The sequence below is a fragment of the Alligator mississippiensis genome, chromosome 7, assembly GCF_030867095.1.
Source record: "Alligator mississippiensis isolate rAllMis1 chromosome 7, rAllMis1, whole genome shotgun sequence".
Lineage (NCBI taxonomy): Eukaryota > Metazoa > Chordata > Crocodylia > Alligatoridae > Alligator > Alligator mississippiensis.
In genome coordinates, this window is record NC_081830.1 from 42,695,166 (window position 1) to 42,717,279 (window position 22,114).

Consider the following 22,114-nt stretch of genomic DNA (forward strand, 5'->3'; position numbering starts at 1 on the left):
TGCCAAACTCCTTCTGGAGGGGAGGCGTGGGCCCCCAGATCTGTGCATGGGATGACAGCAGGCTGCCACTGCTGGCTGGGGCCAACGTTAGCACTGGGTTCTTTTCAGCACTCGCCGTGGGCTGTGATGCTGGTGCTGGCCCGAGCCAGCAGCAGCAGCATGCTGTCATCTTGCATGCAAATCTGGGGACCTGCACCCCCCAGGAGGGGTACGGGGTTGTGTCAGACTCCTCCTGGGGAGTGCGGGCCCCTGGATCTGTGCGCGAGAAAATGACAGCAGGCTGCCATTCCTCCCCCAGAGCACTGAGATTGGAAGGGACCCCAGGGACAGATCAGGGACAGATGGAGTCCTTCCTTCCCTCTTTCCCTTCCCTCTTCTTAGTTTCTGCTTCCCTGCAAGCCTGGCTCTGAAACTCCAAAATGTTTTGGATGGTTTCAGAGATTTTTCAGAGCCTTCCATTTCATTTCAGATTTGGTGTTTTGGACACTGAAATGGGCCAAAACACCTCTGAAATGAAATGGCTGCCGAAGTTTTGCAGAGCCCTAATAGCTAGATGTAGCTGCACAAGACTACTTTGTGTAGCAGAGGCATGCCCAATATCTCCTTTGCTCTTCCACAAACAGTAAATGGGAACCTATTTGAGTGGCTAGATCCATCTCTATGTGGCCAGAATAGCCTCTGGGGGGAGTTGGGCTAAACCTAGATCTCAGCCTGTCCCATTAACTCTGAAAACCTGGACCATGTCCTGGGATCACTGTGTTGCAAAACTTGTCTCCTTCCTCCCTTGTGTGTGTAGCATAAAGGAACCTCATCTGTAGTGTGGAAATAATCCCTGGCACCCAGGGCAATAATACTTACAAAGTCCTTGAAGAGTATAAAGTAATTAATAGAATAATTAATTGACAGATGAATTATAACCATCATATAATACAGCACTATATGATGAGAAATGTAAAGCTTTATTTGCCATCCAGGCCCTAAATATATTATTATAATGTAATCCAAATCTCAGATGCCAAGAAGCTGGACAACATTGTGTTATATGGAAAATGTTAATAAGAGCGTAATTGTTTTAGCAGAAACATTAATGCTAAATATTTTTCCTACTCAGCACTGTTGTCCTTGTCCTGCACTGTAATAAAACTTGACATATTAAGTGCACAACTGGCATGATGATAGCTGGGAAAGAGGGGGAAAAAAACCCCAGGTTTGGTGTGGGGGAGGTTAGACCTTTGTCTTCCCCCACAATTAGTCATAGGAATACAGGCCTGGAAGAGACCTTCTGTATCACAGGGCATGTCTGCACTGCAGTGGCAAAGCTCAGTCTTACGGCAAGGGAATACACTCTGTTTAACTGCGTCTTCTCCAAGCACATCAACACTAAAGATGAGATGGTGAGGACATCTCCTGGGAGTACCTCCAGTACTGCAGCCAACACAACCACATAATACAAGCCCTTTCCTAAACTGTTCCCACTATTTCCATGGGAAAGTCTCTGTGTTTGGAATTGACAGCGAGTAAAAACCTTAGAATCAAAGATGTCTAACAGCCTGCATTGCTGCAATTATGCCATAGTCAACAAATGCTGAGAAACTCAGGAATTCCAAGCAGAAACCTATATTACATCATGTGATGAGAATTTAAATATAAGTGAGCTCCCTATTCCTGGTTTAAGAATTCAAACTATAATACCATAGTATGGATTATAAAAAGCCATTAGAACAAAAATCAACTAATGGAATGGTAATGAAGTAATTGACCTTTTGTGACACTTTTTATATAAACACCATATTATATTTATATTGCTTTCACACCCATAACAATGCACATCCAAATAAAAGATACACAATATATGCTTATGCAATATGTGGGGTTATACTATACCCATATCTTCTCTGTGTCTAGATATGAAAAACTATTTGGGGAGGAGAGATCCACTGATTGTATGTTTTGCTAAGTGTCTCAAGGTGTCAGAGAGAGTCCTAAGAGCCTAACAACCAACACATTAAGAAAAGAAGCACCTTGCAGAATTAGGTTGTTGGTTTGTAGTTATTTCAAACTGAATTATTCTTTAACTGCTAATTAAGCTTCTGAAAATGAAGACTGCTGACAAAAAGTTTTGAATAAACTACTCGGTCCCTTGATATTACTCAAAGTGATAGAGGATCAGCCTTCAGGATTGAAAATAATAGTTCCTAATTAGAGGAACTCACCTCAGATGTTGTTGCAAAGGATGAGCCACAGATATCAGAGATGTTCCAAGATGAAGATAAGTAATCAGTTCAGGTACTCACTGCTGTTCCTTGGAGGCAAAAGGAAGGGGAAATATGTGACTGTAGCTTAGAGAAACAGATGCATAGACTTGGCATTTGCTCTTTGCAATTCCTGAGTACACTTGGAATTCTCAGGATTTAACAGGCAATTTCTATTTGTTTTGCACCTTGGATAAAAGTGATACTACCTCATAGTTCATACTTGTTGGTGAGCAGTTTCTTCAAGGAGGGTGCAATTGCAACTGTTAGGTCATAAGCTTTGCTGAATACCAGACAGCTGACAAATTATACCAAGTGCAATTAAATTACAGTTTTTATTTTCAGATAATTAACTACCCACCAATGTTCAGGAATTCCCAGGCAAAATATTCCGACACTTTGTCTTGTGCAGATATTGAGGAAAAGCAAAACAACTCTAAAGCCTGTTTGTGGCTTTTCTCTTCTCATTTTCATCATGTCAATACCTATTCAAGGGCTTTCTCTTGTTTCACTGATTCAGCCAAGGGAACTTGCATTTAATCTTAGCAGTGAATAGTACATAGCTTAAGCCGGTTCTATGTATGAACCTGTTTGGGGAAGTTTTTTCCTTTCCTTATCCTTCAGAGGAAGATGTTGACCCCACTTTTCCAAGAGCCTCAAAACCAACACCTCTCCCTGTGTAACTATTTGGGTCAGGGGATAGTTGGGTTGCTGAGCCTGAACTCAATCTGCTAGAAAGTGCCGTGTTGTATCTTGTTTGCATTTGGATTAATTTTGCCTCAACTGGTGGATAGATCTGAGGATAGATCTCAGTTTGGTCTGAGGAGGAACTGAAGACCAGGAAAGTGAATAGCATCAATCTAACTGAAAGAGATTTAGGGGAAATACCCAACTACAGAGTGTGTTATAGTATAAACATAGAATAAGAACTAGACTGTAAGCATATGGCAAGAGTGAAGTCAACCAGCAAGGTCTGTGTTACAAAAAGCACAACATAACAATTTTTAACTTAAGGTTCTACAGAAACTTATGAGTTTAACTTACAAAGTTCCATCAAGTCAAATGAAAGAGACACTTCTTTATAAAATCCCCTTCTAAGGGCAAGATGACTTTGGACTAAAACCTGTAGTTGCTCTTAAAACTGGAAGCAGCTGTAGTTACTTAGCTCCACCCCTTTTCCAATTTTAGCCAATCAGACCCTTCCAGATAGCCAAAAATGGAGTCAAACAGTCAGCAGTGAGCATTGTTTCTGGAAAAAAGGCCACCAAATGCTGCGGTTTTTAAAATAAGATGAAGGCGAAAGATAGGAGAAGTGAACTTGCAGTTTAATTCTTCATTTTATTTTCCTGTGGTATGTTTTATGTAAATGTTTAATGTTTCAATACACACAATACCTAATTATCACCAGGGATCCGGGTTTTCCATTTCCCATGGAAAAACAGAGTATACCATGGATTTTACTTTTTACTGGATGCAAGCACAGATTTTTCATTTTTACCAGAGAAGCCTGTGAATTTTGCAATTTTGGGACAAGCCTTCTGTAGGCAGCAGAGTTCCATCCTGCAGGAGGAGGGTGGTCAGGCAGGGGGCACCATGTGCATGTATAGGCAGCCTGGAGAGCAGCTCCTGCATGTAAGGGTGGGTGTGGGGAATTGCGCCCCAGTAAGAAGGGAGGGAGGGAGTTGGGCAGGGCTGGGACTGGGGTTGCTGCCCAGCTGGGTGGTGTGTGGGGCTTGGGGTTGCACTGCATGGCTGCAGAGCCCCAGTGGGGAGTGGGATGCAGCTGTGGGAAGCTCATCCAGGGGGCAGGGCTGGCTCCCTGCCACTGCATGCACTCCCAGGAGGCAGGGATGACCTGTGCCTCCCAGATATATGCAGGGGGCGGGACACGCTGTGGGCTTGGGTGGGGCATGGAGCCAGCTCCATGTCGCTATGTGCACTCCAAGGGGTAGGGGGGACCCGTGCCCCCAAGATCTGTGCATGGGGAAGGGGTGGGAGAGGGCATTGGCTGCAGGCTTGGGCTCCTGCCCGGCTGCCCCCCCCCCCCCCCGGGGCCTCTGCAGCCCAGCAGGCATGACCCAGCATGGTAGGGAACAGCAGAGATGTGTGGAGAAGCTGCTTGTTGCTGCGAGTTCAGTGCTGCCCTGGTGACGTGCCCCCTGCACGTGTGGCAGCTTTGATTGGCACAACCCTGCACCACTGCCTTCACTCCAGCTGTGCGCTAAGGGGGCGCATCACCAGGGCAGTGCAGCGCTCACAACAACAAACAGCTTCTCTGCGCAGATCTGCCGTTCCCTGCTGCACCAGATCATGCCCGTTGGGCTGTGGAGGCCCTGGGAGAGGGCAGCAGGGTGGGAGCCTGAGCCCGCAGCCCGTGCCTGCCCCCACGTCCACCCCTACCCCATGCACAGATCTGGGGGGCACGGGTCCCTGCTGACCCCCAGGAGTGCATGCAGCTCCAGGGAGCTGCCTCCCCCTCCCCCCCGCAAGCCTGCAGTGCTCAGCCCACTCCGTCCTTGCCCCACACACAGATCTGGTTGGTGTGGTTTCCCCCTGCCTGCTGGGGAGTGGGTGTTCAGGTGGGGAGCTGGCCTCCCCCGCCCAACCCAGCAGCAAGGGGGCTCCACTCTGTGCTGCTGCCTCCTGCTGGGAGCAGGAAGCAATGGACCTGGGTCCCTGGCCCATAGCCCTGGCAGCTGGGGGCCTCCTTTGGCAGGGCTGTTGGGGGGCAGAGGGGTGTGGGAGGGGGAGCGAGAGGGACCAGCAGGATTGGGGGGCTATGGGGGCCTTTAATTTAACCCCCAAATCTGTGATTAATCAGAGACTTTGTGATTTTTTTTTTGTCAGGGAAAACCAGGATCCCTGATCATCACTCCTCATAGTCTCTCTTTATTGATCACAGATTTCAAGTTGCACAAGTCAAACAGCAAGTGTAGACTACTAGGAGCAGGGATTATTTCTTTCATTGTTGCTAGGGTTTTACTGCCTAAATCTCTATGGGACAGATCCAACTTCATCCATCGTGCACTTATGTAGCCCTTAATCATGTGAGGCCCATTCAAATTTAATTCTGCTTCCCAGATGCTTAAGTGGCATGTAGTAGGTAGGCAAACTCCTCCTCTACCCATCAAAGAGCTCTTCTCTGTGGTTTTTCTCTACTAAAGTTTCAACGGTTCATAAGGAATTTCTGTGCTCTTCCAAGTAGATTAGATGGCTAGTGGCACAGGGCATCTACACATGACAATGGAGGGAATTGTTGTGCTTCCAGCAGTCCCCTGCATCTCGTGTATCAGCATCCCCCACTTCAAAATGGTGGTGGAGGTGCTTGAACTAAAGCTCATTGAATCCTACCATTTTTAAGCATGGGACACTGATACAAGAGATCTGGTCTCAGAGCCACTCTAATTAAAGCACTCCCTCCCCAAGCACATGTAAAAATGCCCACACAGATTTTACATCCAATTCTAAACTTTAATATCTAGGACTGGTTGACTGTATATGCTCAGAAGCAATCTAATCTACCTGTCCAACTACTAATCAAGTGAAGTAAAGGAGGAAGAGCAGGGCAGGTAGATAAAGAAGGCAGTTTACCTCCCTTTTATCTTAGTATGTAGTAGTTAGGACACTTGTCTTGCAACAGGGCATACAGGTTCTCCCATTTCCCAGCAAATGGGAAAAAAGTGCCCTAACCACTAGACTATGGGCCAATGAGAGTACTTCTCAGCCCACTTGTGGAAGCCAAGACACTGGGTAACTAGGAGGAAAAAGCTTTGTGGTGGCAGAAGGAAAACAAGCAAGATGGAGCCCTAATCTGTAGCCAACTGAGGAGAGAACTGCCCAAAAAGATAGGAGCCATTGAGCCCCTGCTCCCAATGATGCTTATCCACTTTGCATTGAATAAACAGCACTGGAGCACAACAAGATGGGTGGAAAGTGAACATTACAGGATTTTGTTATTTTTCCTGAGAGTTGTTACCACAGAGTGAAAAGTTACTTTGGAAGTGAGTGAACAGGACCATACTTGTGTCTATCTATTCTTATATGATTATTTAGAGCACTGGTGCTCAACCTATGCCCCATGGGCTAGATCCAGCACATGCAGCTGTGTCATTTGGCCTGCAGGGCTCCCAACAAGTCTGGAAATGTAAGGGAAGCAGTGGTAGTTAACACTGCCACTGCTTCCTCTGCTGCCAAATTTTTAAGCCCTGTGGGCCAGATGACATGACACTGTGCTGGATCAGACCAGCACACAGGGTCAGGGTAGTATGCAGGGCCAGGGTCAGGGGGGAAAGGCTTGATCTGGTGCACTTAGGGCAGGGCCTCATCCAGCATGCACGGCTCCTAGTTCTGGCCTGTGGACCAATCCTGTTCACTGGATCTAGCCTGTGGACTGCCCCTGCACCACTCATCTGGCTCACAGGGCTGAAAAGGTGGGTACCACTGATTTAAAGTACAATCTTCTTGCTGGTTGGATAAGAAAAAAAGAAAGAAAAAAGAGACTATTTTTTACTTTTTAAAGACTGTTATATAAATTTAAAAAATAAATGCTGAAAAGTGCAAAGGTTTGTGGCCCTCCCAGGGGCCAAGCATGAAACACTTGTCAGTGACAAAATTGAAACATGTTACCAGAAATTGAAACCCCCTCCCCCATGCCCTTCATGGGGTTACTCATGTAGCACAAACTTTCCATCTTCCACTTTCCGTTGTGGCCTCCTTGATGGCCCAGCACAACGCAAAGTGGTCAATGTTTTGTTGCAGGGTGAAGTGTCAAAATTCAAATGTAACATGGGCACAGACCAAGAAATAGAAGAGTTGGAGGGCATCATTGGAGCTTCTGCAAGCTGATTTCTGTGGCTTTTCAGAACTGCCATTTTGACCTGACCAAACAGGCAAATCACGTTCCCCTTGGCCCTTGTTACAGGATAGAGAAGATGTACATGGCATCAGAGAAGTCCAAGGAAGGAAGGAAGACAGAAATTAGTAGATGAATGGTTCTCCTAACTTATAGAACAAGACAAAATTGAAAAGCTGAAATAGAGAAGTCAGTGGGACAAAGAGTCAGAAAGAGATATGGAAAGGTTACATTTCTCACACTTAGTGATGGCATGCACCACAAAACACTCCTCTTAGCTGTCAAGCCCTCACTCTCTAGGTGTTGCAAACTGTGCTGTTGTTAAAACAGGTCTGTTGTCCTTCAGAGCTCAAAGGAGTACACTTATCTCTCCTCTCTGCCTACTTGAAATATTATCTACATCATTTACTCTCTTCTTCAAACTTCCTCCTTGATCCTTAATGAGCTCTGCACGTGTCGATTTTTCTTGACTCTTCCAACAATCTGAAAAGGGCCAACAGAGAGTTTCCTTCTCATCGTCTCTTTCCTGCCCTGCTAGGTATGAGTTACTACCTGCCTTTTTACGATTCTGTTCTGTTCCTCCTGGGTGCTATTTTAAGCCACTTACAACTGCCTGCTGCCCAACACCAAGCAGTAGGCCTGTGCAAAATGGCTAGTATTTGATTCAGATTTGGGGGACAGTGATTCGAATTACTGCCCTGAATTGATTCAGCCGAATCACCCAGGCCCCATCCCCTGCCCACTCTCCCAGCCCCAGCAATGGCTGCCCCACCTGCCCCAGCTTCCGGCACTTTGAAAAAAGCCCTGCCCTGGCTCACCAGGTGCTGCCAGGTGGTGGTGGCGGGGGGCAATCCTGCTGCCCTCCAACCCCCCCTTGCTCCCCCAGTCCCACCCCATAGCTGCTCCACCCAAACCAGCTCTGGCCCTTTAAGAAAAAGAAAACCAAAACCCCACAGAATCACCAGTTCCTGCTGGGTTGGGGGCGATCCCTACTGCCCCACGCCATGTGGGTGGGGCTCTCCATGAGCCCCCTGAAGCCTAGAGGCTGCTGCAGGAGCTGGTGAGTCCCAGGGTTTTTCTTGGGGTTTTTTTTCTTAAAGGGCTGGAGCTGGGCTGGGCGGGGCTCGGGGGGGTGTGTGGCAGAGCCCCCCCATGCAGCGTGGGGCAGTTGGGGGAAGCAGGGATTGCCTCCCCACCCAGCAGCACTCAGTGAATGGGGCTTTTTTTTTTTTTTTAAAGCACCGGGACCTCGGGTGGGCGGGGCAGCGGGCTGGGGGAGCAGGCAGGGGTCCCCCCATGGTCTCCTACTCCCTCCTCCAGCCCCCTCACCCCCTACTTACCAGCTCCAAGTCCAACTGCAGCTCCCTGCTGCAGCGGGTGGGGACTGCCTGAATCAAAGGTCTCTGAATCTTTTCTGAAGATTCAGAGAGCTTCAAATCAATCTGGACCTTTTAATTGGCCCCCTGATTCGATTTGGATTTGGAGATTCAGTCACTGAATCGAATCAGAACCTGAACTTTCACACAGCCCTACTGAGCAGGGCAAAGAACTTCAGAAGAGGATGCAGGAGAAGGATGGATGGAAACAGAAGACAGGGCTGAATCCTCAGGACAAGGCCAGTGTCTTCCAATTTGAAAAACATGCAAAAAATGGACAAAGATTCTTAGCAGAGAAGAACTTTCAGGGCAACCAAACTTAAACATGGTATTGGGACACTCACAGGCATCCTGCCTTTCTTGGTGGCCTGTTGAATGCTCATCCTGTTAAAGATTGATGAGATGAAGCACTAACTTTCATCCACAACACAGGGCAAGAGAAGGCACACAGCAATTGAGTAGAGTGCTTTAGGAAAAGGAAAGGAAAGTCCTGATAAGATATTGAAAAATGGACAAGTTTGATAGCTCCATTTTAATTCCAGGTACAAGTAGACTGAACATCCTGTTAAAAAGTCATTGTGTATTTTGGTTCCATCACATTACTCTTTAAACTTACCTTTCTACATTGATGACATGCAGAATTATACCATGTCATTTCACATTGCTTTAAAATTACATCATCTCACATTTTTCAGCAGTAAAATGATAAAATGTGACATGAGATAATCTGTGACAGTAGTTAGTCTATTTGATCTAAATATTTAGGGACCTGAGCACCTTGTTTAGCTGTCTCACAGTCCTCTCCCACTGAATGTGATGGCAGTTGTATTAGGACACCGAAGTGGAAGGAAAGAATGAATTACAATCTCTAGTGGCTTGTTTACTACAACCTTATTTCTGTTGACTTAACAACCTTCTAAATTTTCACTTGTGTCTCTGGAACATCTCTTTTTGCCATAATGTCATTTAATGCCATTAAGCTTGGATAGTCATTTGCAGAGTCTTGAATAAGCTGAAGGAGTAACAATGACTTTTATTAAAGCTGTTCAGTTCAGTTTTTTAATTTCCTCCCTTATTCCATCAACTTTCTCAAGGGTATACAAAGCATCAGTTTGCATTTCCAGCCAAGAATTCTTTGTGAGAGGACGGACAGGACTTACTGAACAGAGGCAGCACTTCATTAGCCAGAGCCTTTTTTGTGACATGATTATACTCATACCTTTTTTTATCACCATTATACTCACTGTACTGAAGTTTGAAGTACTTTACTTGTGGCACCAAAGGCTTCCTTATAAAACACACATGTAAGAAACACCCAATGTTATAGTCTAGTGTCCATCCTAGACAATATTATTAATACCAGAAAATCATTTTCTCTGCCCTGAGCACTATTTTTACATATGATTTGAGTTGAATTCAAAGTATAATTAAGAGATACATGAATCTGGCATCCATCTATAAGAAATAGCATGCATATAGTCTCTCCCATTCTAAAGAATTGTAGAAAAGTTACATATACACAGGGACCTACCAAATTTGCGATTTTGTGAAATCCAGCATTGCCCGTGAAATCTGGGCAGTGCCTGCTAAATCTGCAGAAAAATTAACAACTTCCAGAAAAGAAAATGCTGGCTCGTCAGAGGGAGTCAGCAATTCTCAGCATGCAGTAGTAGCCTGGCGAGGCAAGGAAGCTGCGTGCTCAAAGGGCTTTGGGCAAGATGACTACTGCCCTCTCCCCTTGCTGCCGATTGACTGTGAGGGCTCCCTGGCATATTGCCCAACTCCTCTCCACCAACTGGCAGTGAGGAGCAAGGGCACATGACAGGCAGCTCCTGCAGCCAATCTGCAGCAAGGGGGGGGGGGGACACTGGGGCCCTTCGGCCAATCAGAGGCATGGGGAGGGGTTTGCCACTACCTGCAAAATGTCTTCCCAGGCCTGAATTCTGCCCACGAAATCATGTTAATTAGGTAGGTCTCTACATATATGATTGCTGCTTTTATTGTGGAAGCACAGTCAGCTCAGCCCTGAAATATGGAAACCACTTAATATATCACAGAAACACTGCATGGCAATTTAGGGAAGGACATTTACAGAATTCTAGTTTCAAATAAAACTTCAGGAGGAATTCATGGGCCAAAAGCATAAATTAGAGTTAGAATTTGGCCTGGGTATGAAAGTTCATAGGCCAGCTCTTGCACAAAGGGTTTTAGAATCTGCACAGGGTATCTACATGTTTCTAGGACCTGATCTATGGTCATGCATCTTATTTTAAGTGATGTGATTGTAGATCAGGTCTCATTTGTATGGCTATTTGCTAATGCCAGGAGCCATGCCAGGAACTTAAGTAAATCAGGGTGAGGGGAGGGGCTAGCAGGCTGTTGAGGGGCTGAGGTGGCAGGAGTTGGGGCTCTAAAAATAGCCTGGTTATGGTGGAGTGGTGGGGATAGGAAAAGTGCAGCCCTGAGGCTGGGACAAGTGGCTGGGCTCTCCCAGCCCTGGGGATGCACTCTGAACAAGAACAGATAAATCTAACCTCCCTGAATATTAACGGTGTGCAAAACAGGCCATATTCAATTTGGATTCAGGCCAAAACAGGGACAGTGATTTGATTAATTGATTCAAATCGCTGTCCCCGATTTGATTAAGCCAAATCCGAATCTGAAGATTTGATGCTGATTTGGAGAATCAGCAATTTGGCTATAGACACAGCTTTAAATGTTTTTTCTACAGACCTTGAGGTACTAAGTGCAGCCTGTCAACACTGCAATGCTGGAGCAGATGTAGCATCCCATAGGAGTGTGGGGGGCTCCCTGCATGCTTGGTGGTGAACCCAGGAGTAGACTGGACGTGTGCACCACAGGGCTCATCCTTTTGCCCGGAGAGGTTGGAGGCCTGGGTTGCCTCATGCAGCACCAGAGTTCAATCAGTTCTTGGACCTTCTGGCGCAATGCTTCCTGCATCAGCTACCTGGCTGCGTGCCAGGGGATGGGGCTCAAGCAGCCCAAAACAGCTCCCAGAGCCCTGATTTGCCCCCAGATCCTACATGCAGTGATCTCTGCACCGTGCCCTTGACTGCTTGCCAAGGGTTACAGACCTGAGCTGCTCCGAGCAACAATCTCTGCACCGCACTCCGGCTGCCTGCCAGGGAATGCAGGCCTGGACTGCCTCAAGCAGCCTCTAGGTCTGTGCCCTGTGCTCCACTCCGTGCACCAATGGGGCTATGACTTCGGTCCCGGCGAGGGAGTCTTCATGGCTCTTCTGGGCACTGCTCTGCCCACTGGGCAGCTCTTCCCCAGCTCTTCTCTGCTCCTTCTTCTTCTCCATTGCCCCAAAGCATCTGCTCCAAGTGCCAAGCATGCTGTTCTTTTATTCTCTCTGGAGGCCACCCCCATCTCCTGCAGTCTGTCGGACCTGCAAAGCACAGACTTCCCTCGGGTCTGGGGCTCTTTGCCCCTGCCACCCATCCAGGCAGGGGTGGGGTGAGCCCCTCCCAACTATTACATTATTGGTGGAAATGTTCTACCAATCAGAAGTGCCCTTCTCTGAGCCCAGTGTGCCAGGCAAAAGCGGGGAGTCTGCCACAAAAGAATGAACTGTTTAGAAGCAAATTTTCAAAATGTTTGTAGATAATTCTTGCTCCATGTCCACATTTGACCAAAGCTAAGAAGAGAGTTTCTGAATTCTTAGCTCAAGGAGCTTATTTTTAGCTTGAGAATTTTGTATTATAATAAAATACGTTTGCTTGACCATACCAGTGGAGTCCACAAGGCAGAATGTGCCAGAACTTCTCTCTTGATATTTGGTATCACAGAACCATACTGGGCACTTGTTTGTTTTAGCCAGTATCCTGCCTCTTACCAGATACTTCAGAGATAAGTGCAGGAAATCTTTCTGTTAAGTAGATATGGGGTTAATTTTCATTTTTGTTATGAACTGAAACTGCTGTGAAAAATTGTAATATTTGAATCTCGTGGAAGCTGGGTTTCTCCTAGCTCCGAACTAAACAATCACCAGAAAAATGCTCTAAGATGCTATAACATCAGGACATTGATAGCCTACAGAAATTAATCTACTAAGCACCTTTCAGGTTATAAGAACTGCTCATTTTTATCTAATGAACCTTCAAATGAGAAATCATCCAGCAAGCAACAAGTAGTAAATGAAAGAATGCAAGAAGTCATTGAAAAAGTCCCTCGGAAATGAGCAGTTTGGAATATATAATGTGAATTTTAACATATGCAAAGCCAAGTGGTTAAATTGATTTTTTAAGACACTGATCCCCAATAAATTAATCAAAAACATCTCAGTGAATAAACACAGTGTTCACAAAAAGCATGTTCGTATTGAGGCCAAAGAAATAAGGGAATGCAAACTTTTTTCATATGTGATCTTGCTCTCTGCTTCAAGATGCTGTACATGTGGGACAAGACCAACTAATATCTCTGTTATATAGAGCTCTTCTACACAAGTAGGTAAAAGTTTAATGGTATCTATAGGATGATGCACACAATCGCACCTCCTGCCAGGCCACATGTGCATGGCAGAAGGCATGATTGCACAATCCAGCATCAGATCCTATCACACCGTATTGCCGGTACAGACGGAGCCCAGGATTGCTATCCCATGCTCCCCCTGCACCAGCAAATAGCAAGCTTCCGCAGATGCTAGTGCCACAGCTGGTGGGACAGTCTGCCCTGGCTGCTCCCCATGGCTGCTGGGGCTGACAGTCTCACAGATGACAGGACTCTCAGCCCCAGCTGTGCCCTATGGCTTTTGGAGCCAAGAATCAGCTCCCAGCCACAGGGGGAGACCCTACTACACATGTAAATTAAAGCTTACTAAAAATGTAGTACACATTTTCCAGCTCTTTTATAGCTGGATGGACCTTTGTATAGAATAATTAAATTTGCACATGTAGCCAGTCTAAATTAATTGCGCCACAAACCACTTTTCATAGCTGGGCCTATGAGCTTCACCTCGTCATCCCCATAGGTACAGAAACTCATAGACTCAATATACACATTGGATTTGTGACACAGTAGAACCTGCTGGACATCTGACTCCCCACGTACCTCTCCACTTTTACCTGTGTTGCTACATCCGCCTTCCTCCCTCCCCCCCCAGCCTGTCCGTCACCCCCTGATGCCTCCATTTCCACTTTCACTGACTAGCTTTCTTGCCTGCATTGCATGCCAGCCTCTGGCTTCTTTACTATTCCTTCCATCCAGGAACAGCACACACACACACCAACTGCAGGTGCTTCCTCAGCCTGACAAAGGGTTTTTCAGTCCAAAAGGTGGCATCCCAGGAAGCTAACTTGAACTCACCTGGAGCCTCACAGCTCCACTGCAACCAACAAGCCTCAGGCCTGTCAAAGATGTGATGGGTCTGGGCTTTCCCCAACCAGGCCTGTGTGCATGTGTAGTAGCTGCAGGTTATGGCACTTCCTACCCACCTTTCAGCAGAGGGATCCTTGGTCCTGGCACTTCCCGGGGTGCCATGCCACCAGCAGTCCCACCAGCCCTCTCCGACCCTGGTAGAGTGCAGATTTAGTGGTCATGCCCAGGACCTGGGGCCTCCTCCTTCTCCATAGCCCAAGTTCATCTTGGCATGGAGGTTCTGCAGGGACATGTTCTTCCCCTGCTGGCTGGTGATGCAGTGAACGCCCACTCCAGCTCTGAAAACAGGGCATTAGCTGGTTTCAAAAAATAAAATGGAAATAAATGAAAGATGGAGTGAGGAGTGTGGCACTCAGTCCATCTGCATTTGGAGTTTGGGGAACCCCAGAAGTGGGAGGTTCACCTTCAGGAACACCACCTACTCCACCAAACTGGGATCCAAGCAGATGCGGTGGGGTGTCACAACATCGCCAGCAATGCTGAACACCCTCTCACTTGGAACACTGGTCAGTGGACAGCACAGGTGTTCCTGGACAACTGTGGCCAGGATCCTACCATATCTGGCTGCAGCTTGCCCAATAGGACGTGAAGTTGCAGTCCAGTGGCTCCATGTCCTCAGCAAGATATGTAGCCACCGAAGCCACAGCACTACCTGCTTGAGGCTGGGATCTAGTGCATCTGGACCCCAACATTGAAGCCATGCCCTTGGCCCACATTGGCAGCTGCTGGTGTGGAGGAGACTGGGTGGTGCTGGGAGTGCTGGCACAGGAAAGTGGATCCCCCTCTTCCACATCCCCTTGCCTCTGTCCTTCTGCTTCCCCGATGCTGTTGACTCCTGTGTCCAGTAATCAAGGGTTTTGGTGCTGCCAGTGCACATGCTCCCTTTTACCCTTGGGTCACACATGCCTGTCAGCATGTGGACCTGCCTTATCCCCCTCCTCAGCATGCAGAGGTACAACAACAGGAGGAGCTGACCCAGCTGAGCCACTTGCCTCCACAACCTCCTCTGAGGTGCCTTTCTGACAAGGAGACCTGGGTCTATGGGAACTTTGAGGGGTGTGGAGGACAAACTCAGATTCCCTCTTGGGCCCCAGAATGTATTTAACTAGGGCACTGTCCCAGGGGAGCTGGGGCGACCGGAGGACCCCAGGCCAAAAATGAAAGAAAGCCCCACTTACCTCCTGCAGGGGCCGAAAGACGTGGGGAGAGGTGCGCGGTTTGTTAGCCGTACCTATATCCAGCTGGGGCAAGGTGATGTCAGTGGGAGACGCCACCCGGCAGGGATAAAAGACTGCCCCAAGGACGCAGCAGGGGAGTGGGGAAACGGAGGCTCCGTAGTGATGCCTAAGACCCGTGGGGTGGAATGGCAGTGCCGGTCCAACCGAGAAGGTGGGGGCGGAGCCAGCAGCAACAGGCAAGCCGGCAGCGGAGCTGGCGAGGGCTCGAGCAGGCAAGCCGGCAGCAGAGCTGGTGAAGACACCAGCAGAGAGGTTGACTGGGAACTTGACAGGCTAGCCAGCTAGCCACTCAATAGGGAGAGTAGCTGAAAAGCAGCTGTAGGAAGGAGCCCCAAGTGGGGAACTAGTGGTCAGGTTCAGGGGAACTCCGGGCCCGCTGGGACCCACTTCACTGTAGCAATCACAGTGGTCGGAGTGCACAACAGTCACGGTGTGGGTAAAATAGGGGGTTGAGCAGGAATAGACGAGGCAAGGGCAAAGGGCCTCGGGGCCTGTGTAGTTTGGGCTGAGACCCTGGGCCACTGGCTGCTTGTGGCCAGATGGCCAGGAGAGATCAGGAGCCTGAGGAGATCCAGAGGTGCTTGAGGGCCAGGAGATCCACAATCAAAAGGTGGCGAATGGCCAGGGTGTAGGGGAGGTTGGAGCCCCGTGAGTGCCCGCCGCACAGCGTGGCGGCCCTGAAGGCTACCTCAAGGGAGAACCCCTCCACCAAAGTTAAAATCAAAGTCATGGCAGGTGAGATAAGGGGAACCCCGAACGTCAGCCGGGGTAACCTTTGGGGTCCCACCCCAAGCCTTGGCCATAGAAGATCGCTAGTGTGGGCCAGGGCAGCAAGGGAGCGCCTAATAGAACAGAGGCGGGCACAACCTGGTGCATTGGCTGGGAACATGGAGAACCCTGATATGGCAGCTTACGCCAATATACAGCCCTCAGTCATGGCCTCTGTAGACATCCTCAGGCAGAACCTACAGGCTCTTACCCAGATTCTGGACTCGCAGCAGCAAATGCTGGATCGCCAGCAAGACTGGCTCCAACACAGTTTGGTATCTTTCAAGATGCCCAAGATGACCCGAGATGACGACCCAGAGGTGTGTATAGAGGCCTTTGAATGCCATGCCCTCATGACCAGACTCGACAAAGGGTATTGGGCCAGCCAGTTGGGAGCACTAGTTGTAGGCAAGGCCCAAGCCGCCTATAGGACCCTCTCAAGGGACGACGCCAGGGACTATGAGCATGTGAAAGAAGCCATCTTATATAGGTTGGAAATCGACCCGGAACATTATCACCGCCTGTTCCGCGCCAAGAAAGGGCCCGACGAGAAACAGCCATGGGTATTGCTACAGCTGCTATGAGACCTCCTGGATAAATGGGTGAGCCCGGCAGGGCCCGATAGAGAAGCCCTGGAGGACCAGATCATCCTCGAGCAATTCCAAAATGATTTGGAGGAGAGGACACAAAGCTGGGTACGCCAAACACTCCCCCCGGACCTGTGAAGAAGCTCTGAAATTGGCAGAGGCTTTTTCAGCCTCAGAAGTGAGCTATCCCAGAAAGAGGAGGAATCCAAGATCTGTTGCAAGCCCCGCAAAGGAACTCGAGGGGCGGCGACCGCCCAGCCGTGGGGTCACTCGGGACACTGTATGTTTTTGGTGTGGGCAGAATGGGCACTTCTCACGGGACTGCCCCAGCCAGTCCACCGAGCGCTGGCTCCCCGCCAACAGGTCAAGGGTTCCAATGGACCAGCAGAGGGGTCATGAAGCCGGTGAACCAATTGATTGCAGCTACGGAGTCGGTGAGGAAAATGCGTCTTGGAGTCACCCCGTCATTACGGCTTGGGTGGACGGGCGCCCTGTGCAAGCGACCCTGGACTCGGGATGCACCCAGTCCATGGTGAGATCTGATGTGATATGGCCGCATGGCAGACAGAAGGCCCCCTCTGTGAAGGTGGCCTGCCTCCATGGGGAGACCAAGCAAGTAGCACGGCAATGGATCTACCTACGCGTGATGGAACACCAGGGAGAACTCCTGGTAGGGGTAATGCCTCATTTAGCATGCGAAATGCTACTGGGTCGGGACTGGACACCTGTGTACGACATCCTAGACTGAGTGAGAGACTCGGAACGGGCACACAGAAAGATTTGGGAGCACGAAGGATGGCTGGGTGAAATGGAGGAAGACAGGGAGTCGGCTGATGAGGCTGAAGATTTGGACCTCAGAGATTTCACCAGCAGCCTGCAATTTTGGGAGGTGCAAGAGGAAAAGCAAGAGTTTGGTACACTTTGGGAGCAGGCCCAGGACTCCGAAGACATCTCTGCCCCACTGCCCAAGGGGCGGCCCCGTTACGAGGTAAGGAACCATCTCCTTTACCGCATACAGGGGCACAGACGGGAAGGCACTGCGGAGGGGCAACTGGTGGTACCGGCCCGATTTCGTCAGATTATTTGGTGATTGGCACACGTGAGCCCTGTGAGAGGCCATTTAGGATGGGATAAAACCCTTGCGAAAGTGAGCCGGTGGTTCTTTTGGCCTGGGATGGGGGAGGAAGCGGCCCAACGGTGCGCAGCTTGCCCTGAATGTCAAAAGACAAGGACCGAATGTCCTGCCCAAGCTCCCCTCCAACCCATGCCTATCATAGACACCCGCTTCTCATGGGTAGCGCTAGATGTTGTAGGACCGCTTCCCCGAAGCGGCGCCGGCCACCAATACATATTAGTCATGGTAGATTATGCGACCCGGTACTCGGAAGCCATTCCTCTATGAGTCGTGACCACCCCTCGTGTTGTGGAGGAGTTGATAAAATGGATCTGGGATGGGGGTCCCACAAGAGATTTTAACCGATCAGGGAAGAAACTTTATGTCCGGAGTCCTGAGGGTAGTGTGCCGGACATTGCAGATAAAGCAGCTCCGTACCTCGATCTACCACCCCCAGACCAATGGGCTGATGGAGCGCCTAAATTGAACAATAAAATGAATAATGAGACGCTGCATTCAGGGAGAGCCCCGGAAATGGGATCTTCTCCTACCCTTGGTATTATTCTCCCTCAGAGACACTTCTCAAGATTCTACAAAGTTTTCTCCTTTTGAGCTAGTTCTAGGACATTGCCCCGGGGCTTGTTGCAAGTCCTATGAGAGGAATGGGAGCAAGACAGCGAGCCCTCTCGAGAACCCATGACATACCGACAGAAATTCCAGCAGAGAATAAGGGTGGCCCAAGATCTGGCCCAGGATAATCTGCAGGAAGCACAGGACCACCAGAAAGATACGACGGCCCTGCCAAAGAACGGGCGTTCGAACCAGGACAGAGAGTGTTGATACTTCTCCCCATGTCCACAAGTAAGTTTTTGACTCAGTGGCAGGGGCCGTTCGAGCTACTCCGACGGGTCGGATTAGTAGACTATGAGGTCCATGGGCCCAGCCATCTTCAAGGGAAACAGATTTTTCATGTAAACCTCCTTTGAGAATGGCAAGAACCCGAAGGGTGGGTCGCCTTTTCAGAGACCGATAATGAGGACTTGGGGCCCCAGGGGTTGAAAAGGGAGACTGTGCCCTCTAAGGAAGGAACCTTGGCCAGAATCGGGGAGGAGTTGTCCGAGTTCCAGAAGAAGGAGACGCTAGACCTGATAGAAGAATTCCGAGGGGTATTCCACAAAGAACCTGGCTGGGCCCAGGGCGCTGTCCACACTATAAAGACCCCACCGTGGGCAATAGTAAGGGAAAGATGGAGGCCAATTCCCCACCACCTCCTAAAGGCCGTGCGTGAAGAGGTTGAGACTCAATGTTGAAGCAAGGAGTAATTTGGCCTTCCAGGAGTCCCTGGAGGAGCCCTCTGGTTCCGGTCCATAAACCAGATGGATCACTGACACTTTGTATCTACTACAGGCGGTTGAATGCGTTGGCCATCTTTGATGTGTTCCCTATGCCAAAAGTGGCTGAATTAATAGAAAGAATAGGGAATGCACAGTACATATCTACCCTGGACCTTGCAAAAGGTTATTGGCAAATCCCAGTAGCCCAGGAAGACCAACTGAAGACGGCCTTTGGTACCCCATGGGGGCTCTATGAGTTCATCGGGATGCCCTTTGGGCTGCATGGAGCTGCAGCAACATTTCAACGCTTGACGGACTGGAGTTTGGCACCCCACGCCGAACATGCAGCAGCATACATAGATGACACTGTCATATTCTCCCAGACCTGGGCAAAGCATAAAAGAGCTCTGAGGGCCATCCTTTGGGAGCTGAAGCATGCGGGTCTCACGGCAAACCCTCAGAAATGTGCTCTGGCCCAAAGAGAGACAAAGTATTTAGGGTTTTTGGTCGGTAGGGGCATGATTAGACCCCTGGTGGAGATCATCCGGAACTTTTCAGCCCCCCAAAATTGTCGCCAGCTCAGGTCATTCTTAGGATTGAATCATTATCATCGGAGATTTGTACCCCACTTTTCAAAATTGGCAGCACCCCTGATGGAGGCCCTTAAAACACAGAAAACCGGGACAATAAAATGGATGGAACAGATGGCGCAAAATTTTGAGAGGTTGAAACAAGCATTGTGTGAAGATGTTATAATACATACCCCCAATTTCAAGAAGCTTTTTATTTTGCAGACCAATGCCTCCAAGACAGCAGTGGGTGCCATCCTCACCCAGAAGAAAGGAGATACCGAGAGGCCCGTGGCAGACGCCAGTCGCAAGCTGTTACCAGCAGAGAGAAGGTATGCCACGATAGAATGGGAGTGCTTGGCTATTTGGTGGGCAGTGGACCACTTTAGATACTACCTGATGGGCCGGGAGTTTAAGCTGGTGACAGATCATGCCCCCCTAAAATGGCTAAACTCAGCCAAAATCGACAACGCCCAGATTACCTGATGGGCATTGGCCCTTCAGCCATAAAAGTTTCAGATAATACACCAGCCAGGAAAGAATAATACGGTGGCAGATTTTCTGTTTAGATGCGAAGGCGAAGATCGGACTGAAGACGTGGAAAATCTAACTAAGGGGCTCACCAGCCCACCAGGTACGACCCAGGGGAAGGATACCAGAGCGCCCCAAGCCATCTTGAGGGAAGGTTGTGTCCCAGGGGAGCTGGGCCAACCGAAGGACCCCAGGCCAAAAACGAAAGAAAGCCCCACTTACCTCCTGCAGGGGCTGAAAGGCATGGGGAGGGGTGCGCGGTTTGTTAGCCGCACCTATATCCAGCTGGGGCAAGATGACGTCAGCAGGAGATGCCACCCAGTGGGGATAAAAGACTGCCCCGAGGACGCAGCAGGGAAGCGGGGAAACGGAGGCTCCGCAGTGATGCCCAAGACCCGTGGGGTAGAACGGCAGCGCCAGTCCAACCGAGAAGATGGGGGCGGAGCCAGCAGCAACAGGCAAGCCGGCGGTGGAGCCGGCGAGGGCTCGAGCAGGCAAGCCGGCAGCGGAGCTGGCGAGGGCTCAAGCAGGCAAGCCGGCAGCGGAGCCGGCGAAGACACCAGCAGACAGGTTGGCTGGGAACTTGACGGGCTAGCCAGCTAGCCACTCGATAGGGGGAGTAGCTGAAAAGCAGCTGTAGGAAGGAGCCCCAAGTGGGGAACTAGCCGTTAGGTTCAGGGGAACTCCGGGCCCACTGGGCCCCACTTCACTGTAGCAATTACAGTGGTCGGAGTGCACAACAGTCACGGTGTGGGTAAAATAGGGGGTTGAGCAGGAATAGACAAGGCAAGGGCAAAGGGCCTCGGGGCCTGTGCAGTTTGGGCTGAGATCCCGGGCCGCTGGCTGCTTGTGGCCAGATGGCCAGGAGAGATCAGGGTAGAGCCTGAGAAGATCCAGAGGTGCTTGAGGGCCAGGAGATCCATGATCAAAAGGTGGCGAATGGCCAGGGTGTAGGGGAAGTCGGAGCCCCATGATTGCATGCCACACAGTGTGGTGGCCCTGAAGGCTACCTCAAGGGAGAACCCCTCCACTGAAGTTACAATCAAAGTCGTGGCAGGAGAGATAAGGGGAACCCCAAACGTCAGCCGGTGTAACCTTTGGGGTTCCACCCCAAACCTTGGCCATAGAAGATCACTAGTGCAGGCCAGGGCGGCAAGGGAGTGCCTAATAGAACCGAGGTGGGCACAGGCACGATTTGGAAGTTTTTTGTATTTTCCTGATTCGATTCAGGGATTTGGCCTCCAAATCGGGCCAAATCTTCTCAGAATCAAATCGCGGACTGAAGCTTTGTATACCCCTAATACACACATACACGTTAATAAATTTGTAAATTGTTAAGCCATCTTGTCCTGGCCTGGCTCTATAGAGAATAGAGGAACTGATACAGAGATGACCTGATCCTTCTCACAGCACTACCACCTGACCACACATCCCTTCCATTTGTGGCCTGGACATGCCCTTGGATATACCTTGGCTACACTTTATACTGAAAAATATAAAAAATCCTGAACATCACAGGGAAAACTTAATAGATAACCACTCTTGTGGAGTTATCACAGTCTTGGTCCTCCACACCAACTAGACAGGCAGTCTTAGAAGGGCTGTAATAAAGGTCACACCACAACTCCTACAATAGCATTTGAAAGCCAAGGCTTTAAGCACAATATTACTGACTGAATAATATAGTTACAGATTAAGCCAAAGGATGCATTTATATATCAAGTGGTTACAGCGCATCTTAATGTGTTGATAACTGACATTTAACTTCTGAAATAACAGGTTAAATCCAGCTACAACATTCTATTTAATTGTTTGCAAAGGGTTTTCAATGTTATATATTGCACAGACAGCCAGTGATAATGATCTGCAGTATCTAGCCATCACATAGCTACAATTTGTACAATAAAATCCTAAGTGCTTTGTCTCTTCTTTTCAGGGTGTCAGATGTGTTATTGTTTATATACACAGAAAGTTAGTAATTGTGGTCCTCTGGAAAGATATTCTCATTCCTTAGATTGTCACAATTCTTCATCATTCATGTCCTTACTTTAGTGATGTAATGTTCACAATTATCTCAGATTTATATACGTACC

The 22,114-nt window shown here is 49.0% G+C and overlaps 1 long non-coding RNA gene across 1 annotated transcript in view; it reads right to left on the bottom strand.

Annotated features, from left to right (window-relative positions):
* The window catches only part of LOC132251414 (uncharacterized), a 46,776-nt gene that overhangs the window by 10,669 nt on the left and 13,993 nt on the right, over window positions 1-22,114 (bottom strand). Inside the window, exon 2 of the long non-coding RNA XR_009463442.1 lies at window positions 2,214-2,302. This is a non-coding gene — a long non-coding RNA (uncharacterized LOC132251414). The remainder of the gene's footprint in view (window positions 1-2,213; window positions 2,303-22,114) is intronic.